Source organism: Rana temporaria, chromosome 4, assembly GCF_905171775.1.
Source record: "Rana temporaria chromosome 4, aRanTem1.1, whole genome shotgun sequence".
NCBI classification, from domain to species: Eukaryota; Metazoa; Chordata; class Amphibia; order Anura; family Ranidae; genus Rana; species Rana temporaria.
Window position 1 is genome coordinate 248,122,075 of NC_053492.1, and position 14,016 is coordinate 248,136,090.

Here is a 14,016-nt window from a genome sequence, read left to right on the forward strand (position 1 = left end):
ATACTAAGAGTTCTAAAAGTTTAGAGGTGAATGGGAGCAATGAGATGGGTCTTAAGTTGTTCAGGTTGGTGAACAGTGCCCATCAGTACCTGCTCATCAGTGCCACATATCTGTCCTGCCTATCAGTGCCCATAAGTGCCGCCTATCAGTGACCATCAGTTCTGCCTATCAGTGCTCATCAGTTCTGCCTATCAGTGCCCATTAGTGCTGCATATTAGTGCCTCCACATCAGTGCCACCTCATCAGTGCCGTGTCATCAGTGTTTATCAGTGCAGCCTATGGTGCTAATCAGTTTCCATCAGTGCAGCCTCATCAGAACACATAAGTAAAGGAGAAAAACTACTTACAGTATTTACAACATTTTATAACAGAAACTAAGAAAAACATATTTTTTTCAAAATTTCAAGTCTTTTTTCTTTTTTTTTTTGCAAAAAATACAAAACCCAGTGGTGATTAACCACTTAACCCCCGGACCATATTGCTGCCCAAAGACCAGAGCACTTTTTGTGATTCGGGACTGCGTCGCTTTAACTGACAATTGCGCGGTCGTGCGACGTGGCTCCCAAACAAAATTGGTGTCCTTTTTTTACCACAAATAGAGCTTTCTTTTGGTGGTATTTGATCACCTCTGCGGTTTTTTTCGTAAAAAAAAAAAAAATCGCAATAAGCGTTTATTGATTGGTTTGCGCAAAAGTTATAGCGTTTACAAAATAGGGGGTATTTTTATGTCATTTTTATTAATATATTTTTTTTACTAGTAATGGCGGCGATCAGCGATTTTTTTTTTTTTTCGGTACTGCGACATTATGGTGGACACTTCAGGCACTTTTGACACATTTTTGGGTCTACCCCTAGATTCCAGGAGGGACTGTCTATCCATCTCCAGAACCTCTTTTTGAGTTTTCAATAGTGTACTTGGGGTATAACCCTTTTCAATTAATTTCTCAGTTAGCATCTCGGCCTGTTGCTCAAAGTCGATTATATCATTGCAGTTTCGGCGAATCCTCATGTGTTGCCCCTTCGGTATGGCACCCAACTATTTGGGATGGTGGCAACTTGAGGTGGGTACAAATCCGTTGCGGTCCGTCGGTTTGAAATATGTTTTGGTATGGACCTGATTACCCTTTTTCATTAATGTAAGATCCAAAAAATGGATGGAGGTCTTACTGGACTCTGCTGTGAAACTGAGACCGTAGCTGTTGGCATTCATTGTGGATAGGAAGAGTTCCAATGATGTTTGAGAACCTTCCCATAATAGTATAATGTTGTCAATATACCTTTTGTAGTATATCAAAGATGTAACATTATCTCTGAAAATGGTCTCCCCCTCCCATCTGTTGAGTACCAAGTTGGCTACACTGGGTGCATAGCGTGCACCCATTGCAACTCCTTTAATTTGCTTAAAGAAATCGCCCTGAGCCCAAAAATAATTGTTACCCATAGCCCATTGGAGTCCTTTGACTAGGAACATAATTTGGGCCTGGGGTAGTGAAGATTTTTCTTCCAATGCCTCTTTAACCGCTGAAATTGCATCTACTTGTCGGATGTTGGTATAAAGCGACTCATCGTCTACCGTTACCAGCCAAGTATTTTCAGAAACTATTATGGTTATTAATGATTTAATAAGTTCTCTGCTGTCCTTGAGATAGGATTTCCCCTGTATGACTAGAGGTTGGAGAAAGATGTCCATCAATTGGGACTGTACTATCTGCAATAATTTGCACATGGATTCCTTTCAGTCATTTGACTGTCTATTATAATATTTTGTTATTTCTATGTTTATTGGTTTAATTGTATACATGGATATCATTTAGTCATCCGACTGTTACACTAGATCACTATCACTAGTTTCTATGCAATTAGCCAAGTTGTATTTCACTGCAATTTTTCTTGTGCATTTTACTATATAGTTTATTCACCTTTAGCACCCCTTATTCACAACCACATATGATTTAGCACTGTTAGCTGCGTAAAAGGTGTTAAAGCGGTGGTTCACCCTCCTTAACAACAGTATAGCATTAAATTCGGCATAGTAGCGCGAGCTACAGTATGCCTGTCTGTATTTTTTTATCCCTGTACTCACAGTGCTATTGTACATTGAAGATTCCGTCTGCCGCGGGGAATGGGCGTTCCTATGGAGAGGGAGGATGATTGACGGCCGGCTCTGGCACGTCACGCTCCCCGAACACAGCCGGAGTAGGTCTCGGCTCTTCACGGCGCCTGCGCACAGGCTATGCGCAGGCGCCGTGAAGAGCCAAGCCTATTTTGGCTATTTCCGGAGAAGCGTGACGTGCCAGGGCCGGCCGTCAATCACCTTCTCTCTCCATAGGAACGCCCATTCCCCGGAATCTTCAATGTACAATAGCACTGTGAGTACGGGGATAAAAAAATACAGACAGGCATACTGTAGCTCGCGCTACTATGCCGAATTTAATGCTAGAGGAATTTTTTTTTTTTTTTTTTTTATATAGGGTGAACCCCCGCTTTAATATTGTTATCTGGTGCTCGCTGTGCTGTATATGCTTTTAATAGTTGATCACTACAATAAATAGTGTGCAGCCATTCATCCAGAGTTTAGACCTATTTTAACCATTGTAAACATGAGGAACCCCATTGTACACTAATATAAACTTCTCTTAATAATGTCCCATTAGGGATGGTCCCGATGTATGAACCGAACATATGGGACGTTTGCGGCAAATCTGAGTGCGCGGAGTGCCACATAATAGACTGTGAGGTCGCAGTGCACTGACAGCTGGCGATTGGCCAAAGCATGCTCCTGACTTCCATGCTTTGGCCAATCACAGCACAATCTGCTGTGTGAGCCATGATTGGCCAAAGGCAGGGTGTTTTGGCCAATCATGGCTCCGGGGTCCACTATATATGCCCCACATTATATAAGGTGGCTTACATGGCTGTCGTATGTAGTGTGATATGTGAAAGAGACTGAGAGAACTTGAGCTAGATTAGGCAGGTTAGTTAGTGGTGTGTAGGCGCAGTTTAATATATATATATATATATATATATATATATATATATATATATATATATACAGTGCAGTCAGTGTAGACTATATATACAGTGCAGGAAATGTATTAATATATATATATATATATATATATACATATATATACCGTGCAGTCAGTGTACAGTATATAATATAGTGCATTAAAGTGGTTAAGGGAAACCCTATGACAGAATTAAGAAAAAAATGGCATGGGGTCCCCCCAAAATCCATACCAGGCCCTTTGGGTCTGATATGGATTTTTAAAAGGAACTCCATGCCAAAATGAAATAAAAATTGGCGTGGGGTCCCCCCCAAAATCCATAACAGTCCCTTATCTGAGCAAGCTGCATGGCAGGCCAGGAAAGGGGGGACGAGTGAGTGCCCCATACTCCTGAACCATGCGAGGCCACATGCCCTCAACATGGGAAGGGTGCTTTGGGATCCCCATAAGTACATTGTCCCCATGTTAATGGGGACAAGGACCTCTTCCAGGCAATCCTGGCCATTGGTTGTTGGGGTCCGCAGGTGGGAAACTTATCGGAATCTGGTAGCCCCATTTAACAGGGGGACCCTCACATCCCGTCCTCCTATTTGAATGGATATCGGGTACATTGTATTCCTACCCATTCACCCAAAAAAGTGTCAAAAACGGAAAAGCACAACAGACAGTTTTTGACAATTCCTTTATTACAAATAAACATCTTTTTAAATCACGCCGCCCGACGGACCATAAAAATAAAAATAAAAGTTTTCTGTTGAATAGTGCCCTCTAACGGAAAATTCCCACTCCGGGCTGCGCATGCACAGTATTGAAAAGCACAACAGCCATTTTTCCCGATCAGCTGTTGTGATGGCCTGACAGCACATTGCAATGCACTGGAGACAATAGCCGAAGAGCGCAGAGGGACAACAATATTATTCTCAAATTCTGTTAATTGTTGTGAAGGGTGTTTTTTTTTGGCATTGATGGGTGGGTTCAGTGCTGCAAAGGGAAAATGTTATTCTCTGATTCATACGCCCTACAAAGCACTGATCCCGCCCATCAAAAAAAAAACTGTCCTTCAACATACTGAACGCACCCCGCAAGTGCGAGGCAGAAACAGAGAACAACATTGTCCCTTTGCAGCACTGAACCTTCCCATTAACACAAAAAAAAAACACTCTTCACAACACTGAACATGCCCCGCCAGTGCGAGGCAAAATCGGAAAACAATTTTGTCCGCTTGGCACGTTTTGTCACAGAGATACATTGTTATCAAAAGCAGGGGTAAGTATAACATGTTTTTTATTTTTTTAGAAAAAACACAGAGACTTTTCTATCACTTTAACCACTTAACCCCTGGACCATATTGCTGGTCAAAGACCAGAGCACTTTTTGCGATTCGGCACTGCGTCACTTTAACTGACAATTGCGCGGTCGTGCGACATAGCTCCCCAAACAAAATTGGCATCCTTTTTTTCTCACAAATATAGCTTTCTTTTGGTGGTATTTTATCACCTCTGTGGTTTTTAGTTTTTGCGCTATAAACAAAAATAGAGCGACAATTTTGAAAAAAAAAATATTTTTTACTTTTTGCTATAATAAATATCCCCCAAAAATGTATAAAAAAAAAATTTTTTCCTCAGTTTAGGCTGATACGTATTCTTCTACATATTTTTCTTAAAAAAAAATTCCAATAAACGTTTATTGATTGGTTTGCGCAAAAGTTATAGCGTTTACAAAATAGGGGGTAGTTTTATGGCATTTTTATTAATATTTTTTTTACTAGTAATGGCGGCGATCAGCGTTTTTTTTTGCTACTGCGACATTATGGCAGACACTTCGGACACTTTTGACACATTTTTGGGACCATTGGCATTTTTATAGCAATCAGTGCTATAAAAATGCATTGGATTACTATAAAAATGCCACTGGCAGGGAAGGGGTTAACACTAGGGGGCAGGGAAGGGGTTAAGTATGTTCCCTGGGTGTGTTCTAACTGTAGGGGGTGGCCTCACTAGGGGTAATGACTGATCGCTGTTCATACATTGTATGAACAGACGGTCAGGCATTTCTCCCCTGACAGGACCGGGAGCTGTGTGTTTACACACACAGCTCCCGGTCCTCGCTCTGTAACGAGCAATCGCGGGTGCCCGACGGCGATCGCGCGGGAGTCAGCGACGAGCGAGGGGCGAGGAGCCAACGTTATTGTGCGGGCTCTCGCGCAGGGGAGCCGACCTGCCGCCGTAGAACTGCGGCGGCTGGTTGGCAAGTAGTTAAAATAAGCAGATAATTTGACAAATCTTCATATTTACAGTTGTATGCAAAAGTTTAGGAACCCCTGACAATTTCCATGATTGTCATTTATAAATATTTGGGTGTTTGGATCAGCAATTTCATTTTGATCTATCAAATAACTGAAGGACACAGTAATATTTCAGTAGTGAAATGACGTTTATTGGATTAACAGAAAATGCGCAATATGCATTAAAACTAAATTAGACAGGTGCATACATTTGGGCACCCTTGTCATGTTGTTGATTTTAATACCTGTAACTACTTAGCAATGATTAATTGGAACACACAGTTGGTTTGGTGAGCTCATTAAGCCTTGAACTTCATAGATAGGTGCTCCAATCATGAGAAATGGTATTTAAGGTGGCCAATTGCAAGTTGTTGTTCTCTTTGACTCTCCTCTGAAGAGTGGCAACATGGGGTCCTCACAACAATTCTCAAATGACCTGAAAACAAAGAGTGTCCACAGGCACACTTCTTGTTAAGGCCAGAAGTGGCAGGCCACATAAAATATTGAAGAGGCAAAGGCGAAGGATGGTGAGAGCGGTCAAAAACAGCCGACGGACCACCCGCAAAGACCTACAACATCAATTTGCTGCAGATGGTGTCACTGTGCATCCTTCAACCATTCAGCGCACTTTGCAGAGGGAGAAGCTGTATGGGACCGCAGACGTCAGTATAATTCAAACCTGCAAACATGCATACTATACCAAACAGAAGACACTCCACACTTAGTTAGTTTGGAAATAATTTATTGGCCATGGCCTGGTTTACTGGTTTACAAAAATATGAATAACGTCATAACTTTAAATTATTCAAATAATTTTTCTTAAAACCAAATCATCCGGAATACACCAAAACTCAACCCAGCCACTTAAGACTCAGGCTGACCATCATCTCTTCTTTAAATATATATCTTCACATATCCCCTTTGGTATTAACTCACAAAGGGACCCTACCACATAAACCTTTGGCCGCGACAGGGAGACAAAAAAAGGGGGGGGTTGGGAGGGAAGCTCTTCCGACGACTCCTCTCAGGTAATTCCAAGTCAGAGGGGTTCTATATATAGCCTCCCAAAGCACATTCTAGATTTTTCTAAGGTCACCTGACCCCTAAGCCCAATCACCTTTCACCTTTATACTCCTGTACTCCTAAGACAGATGACCTCCCGAAAACCAATAGAATATCCCCCTTTTACCGCACATGGGAGAGTGATGCAAAATAAGCCTTTTCGACACACACGTCACAAACTGTGTTGCTTGAGGTATGCAAACGCACATTTGGACAAGACAGCTTAATTTTGGAATAAGGTGCTGTGCACTGATGAAACAAAGATTGGGTTATTTGGTCATAACAAGGGGCGTTATGCATGGCGGCAAAAGAACACAGCATTTTAAGAAAAACACTTGCTAATCACAGTAAGATTTGGAGGAGGTTCCATCATGCTGTGGGGCTGTGTGGCCAGTGCCGGTACTGGGAATCTGGTTAAAGTTGAGGGTCGCATGGATTCCACTCAATATCAGCAGATTCTTTTTTCAACCTGACTAACTATGTAACTATGTAACTATGACCCAAACACTGCTCAAAATCTACTCGGGCGTTTATTCAGATGAACAAGTACAATGTTCTGGAATGGCCATCCCAGTCCCCAGACCTGAATATCATTGAACATCTGTGGGGTGATTTGAAGCAGGCTGTCCATGCTGGGCAACCATCAAACCTAACTGAGCTGGAGATGTTTTGTAAGGAGGAATGGTCCAAATCACATTAATCCAGAATCCAGACACTTATTACAGGCTATAGGAAGCATCTAGAGGTTGTTATTTCTGCTAAAAGAGGCTCTACTAATTATTGATGTGATTTTTCTGTTGGGGTGCCCAAATTTATGCACCTGTCTAATTTAGTTTTGATGCATATTGCGCATTTTCTGTTAATCCAATAAACCTCATTTCACTACTGAAATATTACTGTGTCCTTCAGTTATTTGATAGATAAAAATGAAATTGCTGATCCAAACACCCAAATATTTATAAATGGCAATTATGGAAATTGTCAGGGGTTGCTAAACTTTTGCGTACCTTGGATCTTTAATTAATTTATTAATATTTATTATACCAAGTCACAAGTATACATTTGATTTTTAAACTAAGAACGTGGATTTGTTCCACAGTAGATATTTTTTGGTCCTCTGTACTAACTTGGTTGCACTTTAGTTTCTTTTTTATTATTTCTGTGTAACAAATTGGACCATACTCTATATGATTTTTTTGCCTTACTCTGGATCACAATGAATATATGTCCTATTTAACCTTACCAACTTGTAACTTTGTGTTGATTAGTGGTGAAGCTGTAGTGGGAAGGAGACCAGGGTTGTATTTACATACCATACGGTTTTAGACACTTGAGAAATGAATGCCCTTTGCACAAGCTCTACCCCTTTTATCGCTCATTTATATAAGTAAAAACCACTGCTATAGTGCACTATTCTGAGCAACTTACTGTCTATTTTTTTCCTCACTGCTACTTTTTAAATGTTCAAACTAACAAACAATAGGAAGAATAGATGATTTTTATAATTCTTTCGCTGAATTTAGCTACGTACATATGCCCAGAGGTAGCCAGAGGAGGGAAACAAAATTAGAAAGAAAGTAACACAGTATGTACATTTTTAGGCTTGTGCTGGCCCTCTAACCCCACTGTGTTGGCCCATGAGTGCCATTATGGTAAATACTGCCTGAAGGAGTCCCACTTTCTGTGGCGTCAAGAATTAGCAAAAGGTACTGTACATTATAGGCAATAAATAGTGCTGAATCAACATCTTCATAAAATAGTATTCCCCAGTAATATAATGATCCAATTAAAGTAATTTAAGTATTGTATTATTTTACATTTAGCTTAGAAAGGTTGTCTTTTTATTAAGATATTGAGTTGTTAGTGTCTGCACCATGTAGAAATCACAGCACATCCCAACCTTGTAAATCACACATTTTTAAAAGGGAATCTGTCACAAACAAACCAGCATTTGGACGTGAAGCAATTCATTTAACAAAGTTACAAATGTCCACTGAGTCTGTAAATGTCCAGATAGATGTTATAATAATACAGAATCTATTCTTGGTGCAGCCACGTGGAATAATTATTTGCAGTGTCCAGGCACAGAACAATTTAAAGAGCTTAGCTTTTAAATCTATCCATTTGTTATGTTGAATTCTGCAAAAGTGTAAGAGCTTTAACAAAAGGTGACAAAACTGCCGAATGTCTACTGCTGGTTACTCATTTTCCCCAGAATTTCGTAAATGCGACGAAGCTCTGCTGATTTCCATCATCCAATCATGTGCAAGCAAAAACTACTGGGCCTGATTCCCAAAAGAGATACGCAGACTTAACTGCTGTTCAGTCTGTGCCTAACTTTGGAAACGATCCTCAAAAGGCTTTTTCCAAAGTTAGGCAGAAAATCTGACATGTGTAAGACACTTACACGGTCAAATCTTAGGATGCAGTACCGCATCCGCCGCTGGGGGCATTTCTCATTGAAATGCAGCTTTGAGTATGCAAATGAGGACTTAAGCAGATCCACAAAGCATTTCAGCATTGTGATTTCTGCGTAAGTTCCGAATTTGCTTGCGCAAAACTAGTGCTGGTTTTACAATGTGGAAAGTTAGTCACACCTTGTAAAGGCCCATTCAAGCGACGGCATTTGGTATGCATTCCTGAGGGTGAACTCCACGGCAATTTTTAAATTCAAAACCGGCATGGGTTCCCCCCCCAGGAGCATACCAGGCCCTTAGGTCTGGTATGGGTTGTAAGGAGACCCCCCCCACGCCGAAAAATCGACGTAGGGGGTCCCCCTACAATCCATACCAGACCCGTATCCAAAGCACGCTACCCGGCCGGTCAGGAAGGGAGTGTGGACGAGCGAGCGCCCCCCCCTCCTGAGCCGTGCCAGGCCGCATGCCCTTAACATGGGGGGGTTGGGTGCTCTGGGGCAGGGGGGCGCACTGCGGGCCCCCCCACCCCAGAGCACCCTGTCCCCATGTTGATGAGGACAGGACCTCTTCCCGACAACCCTTGCCGTTGGTTGTCGGGGTCTGCGGGCAGGGGCTTATCGGAATCTGGGAGTCCCCTCAAATAAGGGGGCCCCCAGATACCGGCCCCCCACCCTAAGTGAATGGATATGGGGTACATCGTACCCCTACCCATTCACCTGGAGGCAAAAAGTAAAAGTTAGTAAACACACAACACAAGGGTTTTTAAAATAATTTATTATTCTGCTCCGGAGGCCCCCCCTGTCTTCTTTATTAGCTCTAATACCAGGGGGGCTTCTTCTTCCGCTCTCCGGGGGTCTTCTTCCACTCTCCGGGGGGGTTTCTTCTTCCGCTCTCCGGGGGGGGCTTCTCCGCTCTCGGGGGGTCTTTTTCTCTCTTTGCCGCTCTCCGCTGTTGACTCGGCGAACCCTGGTTCTTCTGCAGCTGTCCGGTGCCTTCTTCTTCAGCGCTGGCTGCCTGCTATCTTTGTGTGTTAGCTCAATTACTAGCAGGCAGCCATCGCGGTCTTCTGTGACGTCAGGTTCTTCTTCTCCCCTCTTCCGATGTTGACTCGTCGCCTCTTGTCACTGCAATGATGGAAGCGCGCCTTGCATCCCATTTATATAGGCATCACCGTCCCATCATGCTCCGGCAGGTACCCACGTGGTGGGTGCCTACCCACGTGCACCCACCACGTGGGTACCTGCCGGAGCATGATGGGACGGTGATGCCTATATAAATGGGATGCAAGGCGCGCTTCCATCATTGCAGTGACAAGAGGCGACGAGTCAACATCGGAAGAGGGGAGAAGAAGAACCTGACGTCACAGAAGACCGCGATGGCTGCCTGCTAGTAATTGAGCTAACACACAAAGATAGCAGGCAGCCAGCGCTGAAGAAGAAGGCACCGGACAGCTGCAGAAGAACCGGGGTTCGCCGAGTCAACAGCGGAGAGCGGCGAAGAGAGAAGAAGACCCCCGGAGAGCGGAGAAGCCCCCCCCCGGAGAGCGGAAGAAGAAACCCCCCCGGAGAGTGGAAGAAGACCCCCGGAGAGCGGAAGAAGAAGCCCCCCCTGGTATTAGAGCTAATAAAGAAGACAGGGGGGGCCTCCGGAGCAGAATAATAAATGATTTTAAAAACCCTTGTGTTGTGTGTTTACTAACTTTTACTTTTTGCCTCCAGGTGAATGGGTAGGGGTACGATGTACCCCATATCCATTCACTTAGGGTGGGGGGCCGGTATCTGGGGGCCCCCTTATTTGAGGGGACTCCCAGATTCCGATAAGCCCCCGCCCGCAGACCCCGAAAATTACGTCACACTCATGCGCAGTACGGCCAGCGCGGGAGCGCGCCTCATTTAAATTTTAAACGCCCCCCGGAGAGGAGGACCGCCTTGCGACGGCGGCACTTAAGTTACACGGCCTGAAATTTCTAGGTAAGTGCTTTGTGGATCAGGCACTTAGGTAGAGATTTTAAGTCAGTGTAACTTAACTGCTGAAAGTTAAGTTAGGCAGCTTTTTTGGGAATCAGGCCCACTGTTTTTTTTATTATTATTTCTTTGCATATGATTGGGTATTGTTTATAACGTGAAGCTACACCACATTCACTAAGCACTGGAGAAAATGAGTGCAACTGTACTTGCAAAGAGCACAGTCTATTTGCCTTTCGTAAATCAACCTCATTAATGTAGCCTACCTAGGTTCACCACTCTCTTATGTCTGTAATGTCACAATCCTGGAACTACCCCCTTTCTGTCTCTTAGATACAGAAACCCCAAAGTAAAAAAAAAAAAATGCCAGCACTAAGAAGCTCCTCAGAGTCACCAATCAGATTCAATAAAATTAACAGAGTGCAGAAGGGGCAACTATGGAACAATGAGGCTGAGGAGGAAAAGCCTAGATGAAGCTAAATGTCCTATAATCAGAAAAAGGAGGGCACTATCTGACCTGCTATAGTTTCTAATGCACACTTTTAGCATGCACAGTAGAGCTGCATGAGTCTGGCTAAAATAAGAATCACAATTTTTTTGCTTAGAAGATAGATCACGATTCTCTCACGATTCTCACGGCGTAACATCATCTTTCACATTAAAACAAAAAAATGGGCTAACTTTGCTGCTTAGTTTTTTTTTTTTTTTTTTTTTATTCATTAAAGTGGATTTTTTCCTTAAAAATTGCATTTGAAAGACTGCTGGGCAAATACAGTGTGACATAAAATATTGCAGCAATTGTCATTTTATTCGGTAGGGTCAATGCTAAAATATATATGTTTGGCAGTTCCAAGTAATTTTTTAGCAAAAAATATTGATTTTAAATTAAGAAACAAGTGTCAGAAAAAGATTTAGGGGCAAATCCACAAACGTACGAGCGTCCGTCGCATTATTTTACGTCGTCTCTAGTTGGTTTTTTTGGGCGTATAGTTAAAGCTGCTATTTGGTGGCGTACGCAATGTTAAGTATGGCCGTCGTTCCCGCGTCGAATTTAAATTTTTTTATTTCGTTTCCGTAAGTCGTCCGTGAATGGGGCTGGACTCAATTTATGTTCACGTTAAACCAATGACGTCATTTAGCGCAATGCATGGCGGGAAATTTTAGGGACGGCGCATGCGCAGTTCGTTTGGCGCGGGGACGCACTTCATTTAAATGAAACACGCCCCCTACTCATCACATTTGAATTCCGCGCCATTACGCCGCAAGAGATAGACTACTCTGCCGTAACTTACGGCGCAAATTCTTTCTGGATTCGAACCAAACAGAAGTAAGTTACGGTGGCGTAGCGTATCTCAGATACGCTGCCCCTTAGACTTTAAGTGGTTAAACTTCCTGCATTTACACACAGAAGTTTGCTCTAAGGCCTCATGCCCACAGACTTTTTATAGCCACTTTTATGAGCGTTTTTTGCAGCTTAAAAATGGCTCTCCATGTTAGTCTATTGCAGGGGTAAGCAATTAGCGGACCTCCAGCTGTTGCAGAACTAAAATTCCCATGAGGCTTAGCAAGACTTTGACAGCCACAAGCATGACACCCAGAGGCAGAGGCATGATGGGACTTGTAGTTTTGCAACAGCTGGAGGTCCGCTAATTGCATATCCCTGGTCTATTGCCTCATGCCCACCATGAAGTTTTTGAGCTGTAAATGGCTGAGACATTTTTAAGCTGCAAAAAAAACAGGACCAGTGCGTTCTGAAGCTCCAGCGTTAGAACTGTAAAGATGTCAGACGCCGGCAAAGGGTGTTAAACGCGATTTAACAAGGCTTAATGCTGTGTTAAGCCTCGTCTGGTGTTTCTTTCTCTATTCAAAATCAATGATTCCCTATGGGAGCCCATTGATTTGAATAGAGGTTGCACCAGAAGTCGGATCATGACGATCCGACTTGCGGGGCGACTCGTGTGTGGAGAATCTTGAAGGGGAACTTCAGTCTGGTATGGATCTTAAGAAGAATCCCCAACACCAAAACAAATATGGCATGGGGGTTCCATCAGGATCCATACCAGACCCTTATCCGAGCACGTAGCCCAGCAGATCAGGAAAGGGGCGAGCGCCCCCCCTCCTAGACCATACCAGGCCACATGCCCTCAACATAGGGAGGGTTGGTGCTTTGGGGCAGGGGGGGCACTGCGTCCCCCACCCCAAAGCACCTTGTCCACATGTTGATGAGGACAAGGGCCTCTTCCCAACAACCCTGGCCGTTGGTTGTCGGGGTCTGCGAGCGGGGGGCTTATAAGAATCTGGGAGTCCCCTTTAATAAGGGGGCCCCCAGATTCCAGACCCCCCACCCTATGTGAATGAGTATGGGGTACATGGTACTGAAGTTTATCCCTTTGATCTAAGAAGGAAGCGTTAGTTACAATGTTTCCTGTTAAAAACTTGGTAGACTGCCCAGATATTTTCTTTTGACGGCTGAGTGAGCAGATAAAGTCTCTCCACTTGTTATATGAAAGAATCGGCAAACTCTGCATTGGAGATCGCCAGGGGGGTTGAATCGAGATCATGATATTTTAACGATTAATTGTGCAGCTCTACTACACAGTGGGATTGATTTACTATTTCTGAAGAGTGCAAAATCTAATGCAGAAATGCATGTCAGCCAATCAGCTTCTAACTTCAGCTTGTTCAATTAAGCTTTGACAATAACCCCTGAAAGCTGATTGGTTTCTATGCAGAGCTGCACCAGAATTTGCACTCTCTAGTTTTAATAAATCTCTCCCAGTGTGTAGTGAAATAAGAGTGAGCAATTTAAATACAGGAAAGTAACAGTCACAAATGTCCAAGACAGAAGGTAAAGCTTGAGTTTAACTCTAAATGAACTGTTTTATTCTAAAACAGTTTAATGAATAACATTAGTGGCTTACTGCATATTTTCACTTGGGCCTGGAATATAAAGAGCAATGCAGTATCCCATAGCGGCCTAAATAAAATTAAGTTACTTATAGTGGGCACACTAGAGATTTGATGTATTAAAGCTGTGTCAACATAAACATTTTTTATAAGTAGCAACCAGACACAGTACTTGTTAAACTTTTAACCCTGCACTTCATAAACGACAGTTGGAAGCCGGCTTGCTATGGGCAATAAGAAATTATTTGCATTGTTTCATAATCCCCCCCCTAAGTCAATCTTATTTCTGGTTAGTTGCTGTTGGTGCTGTTTAGCAAAATGCTAAATTACACTCACAAACTCATCGCAATTTTTTCCTCACCTTTGTTAATCAC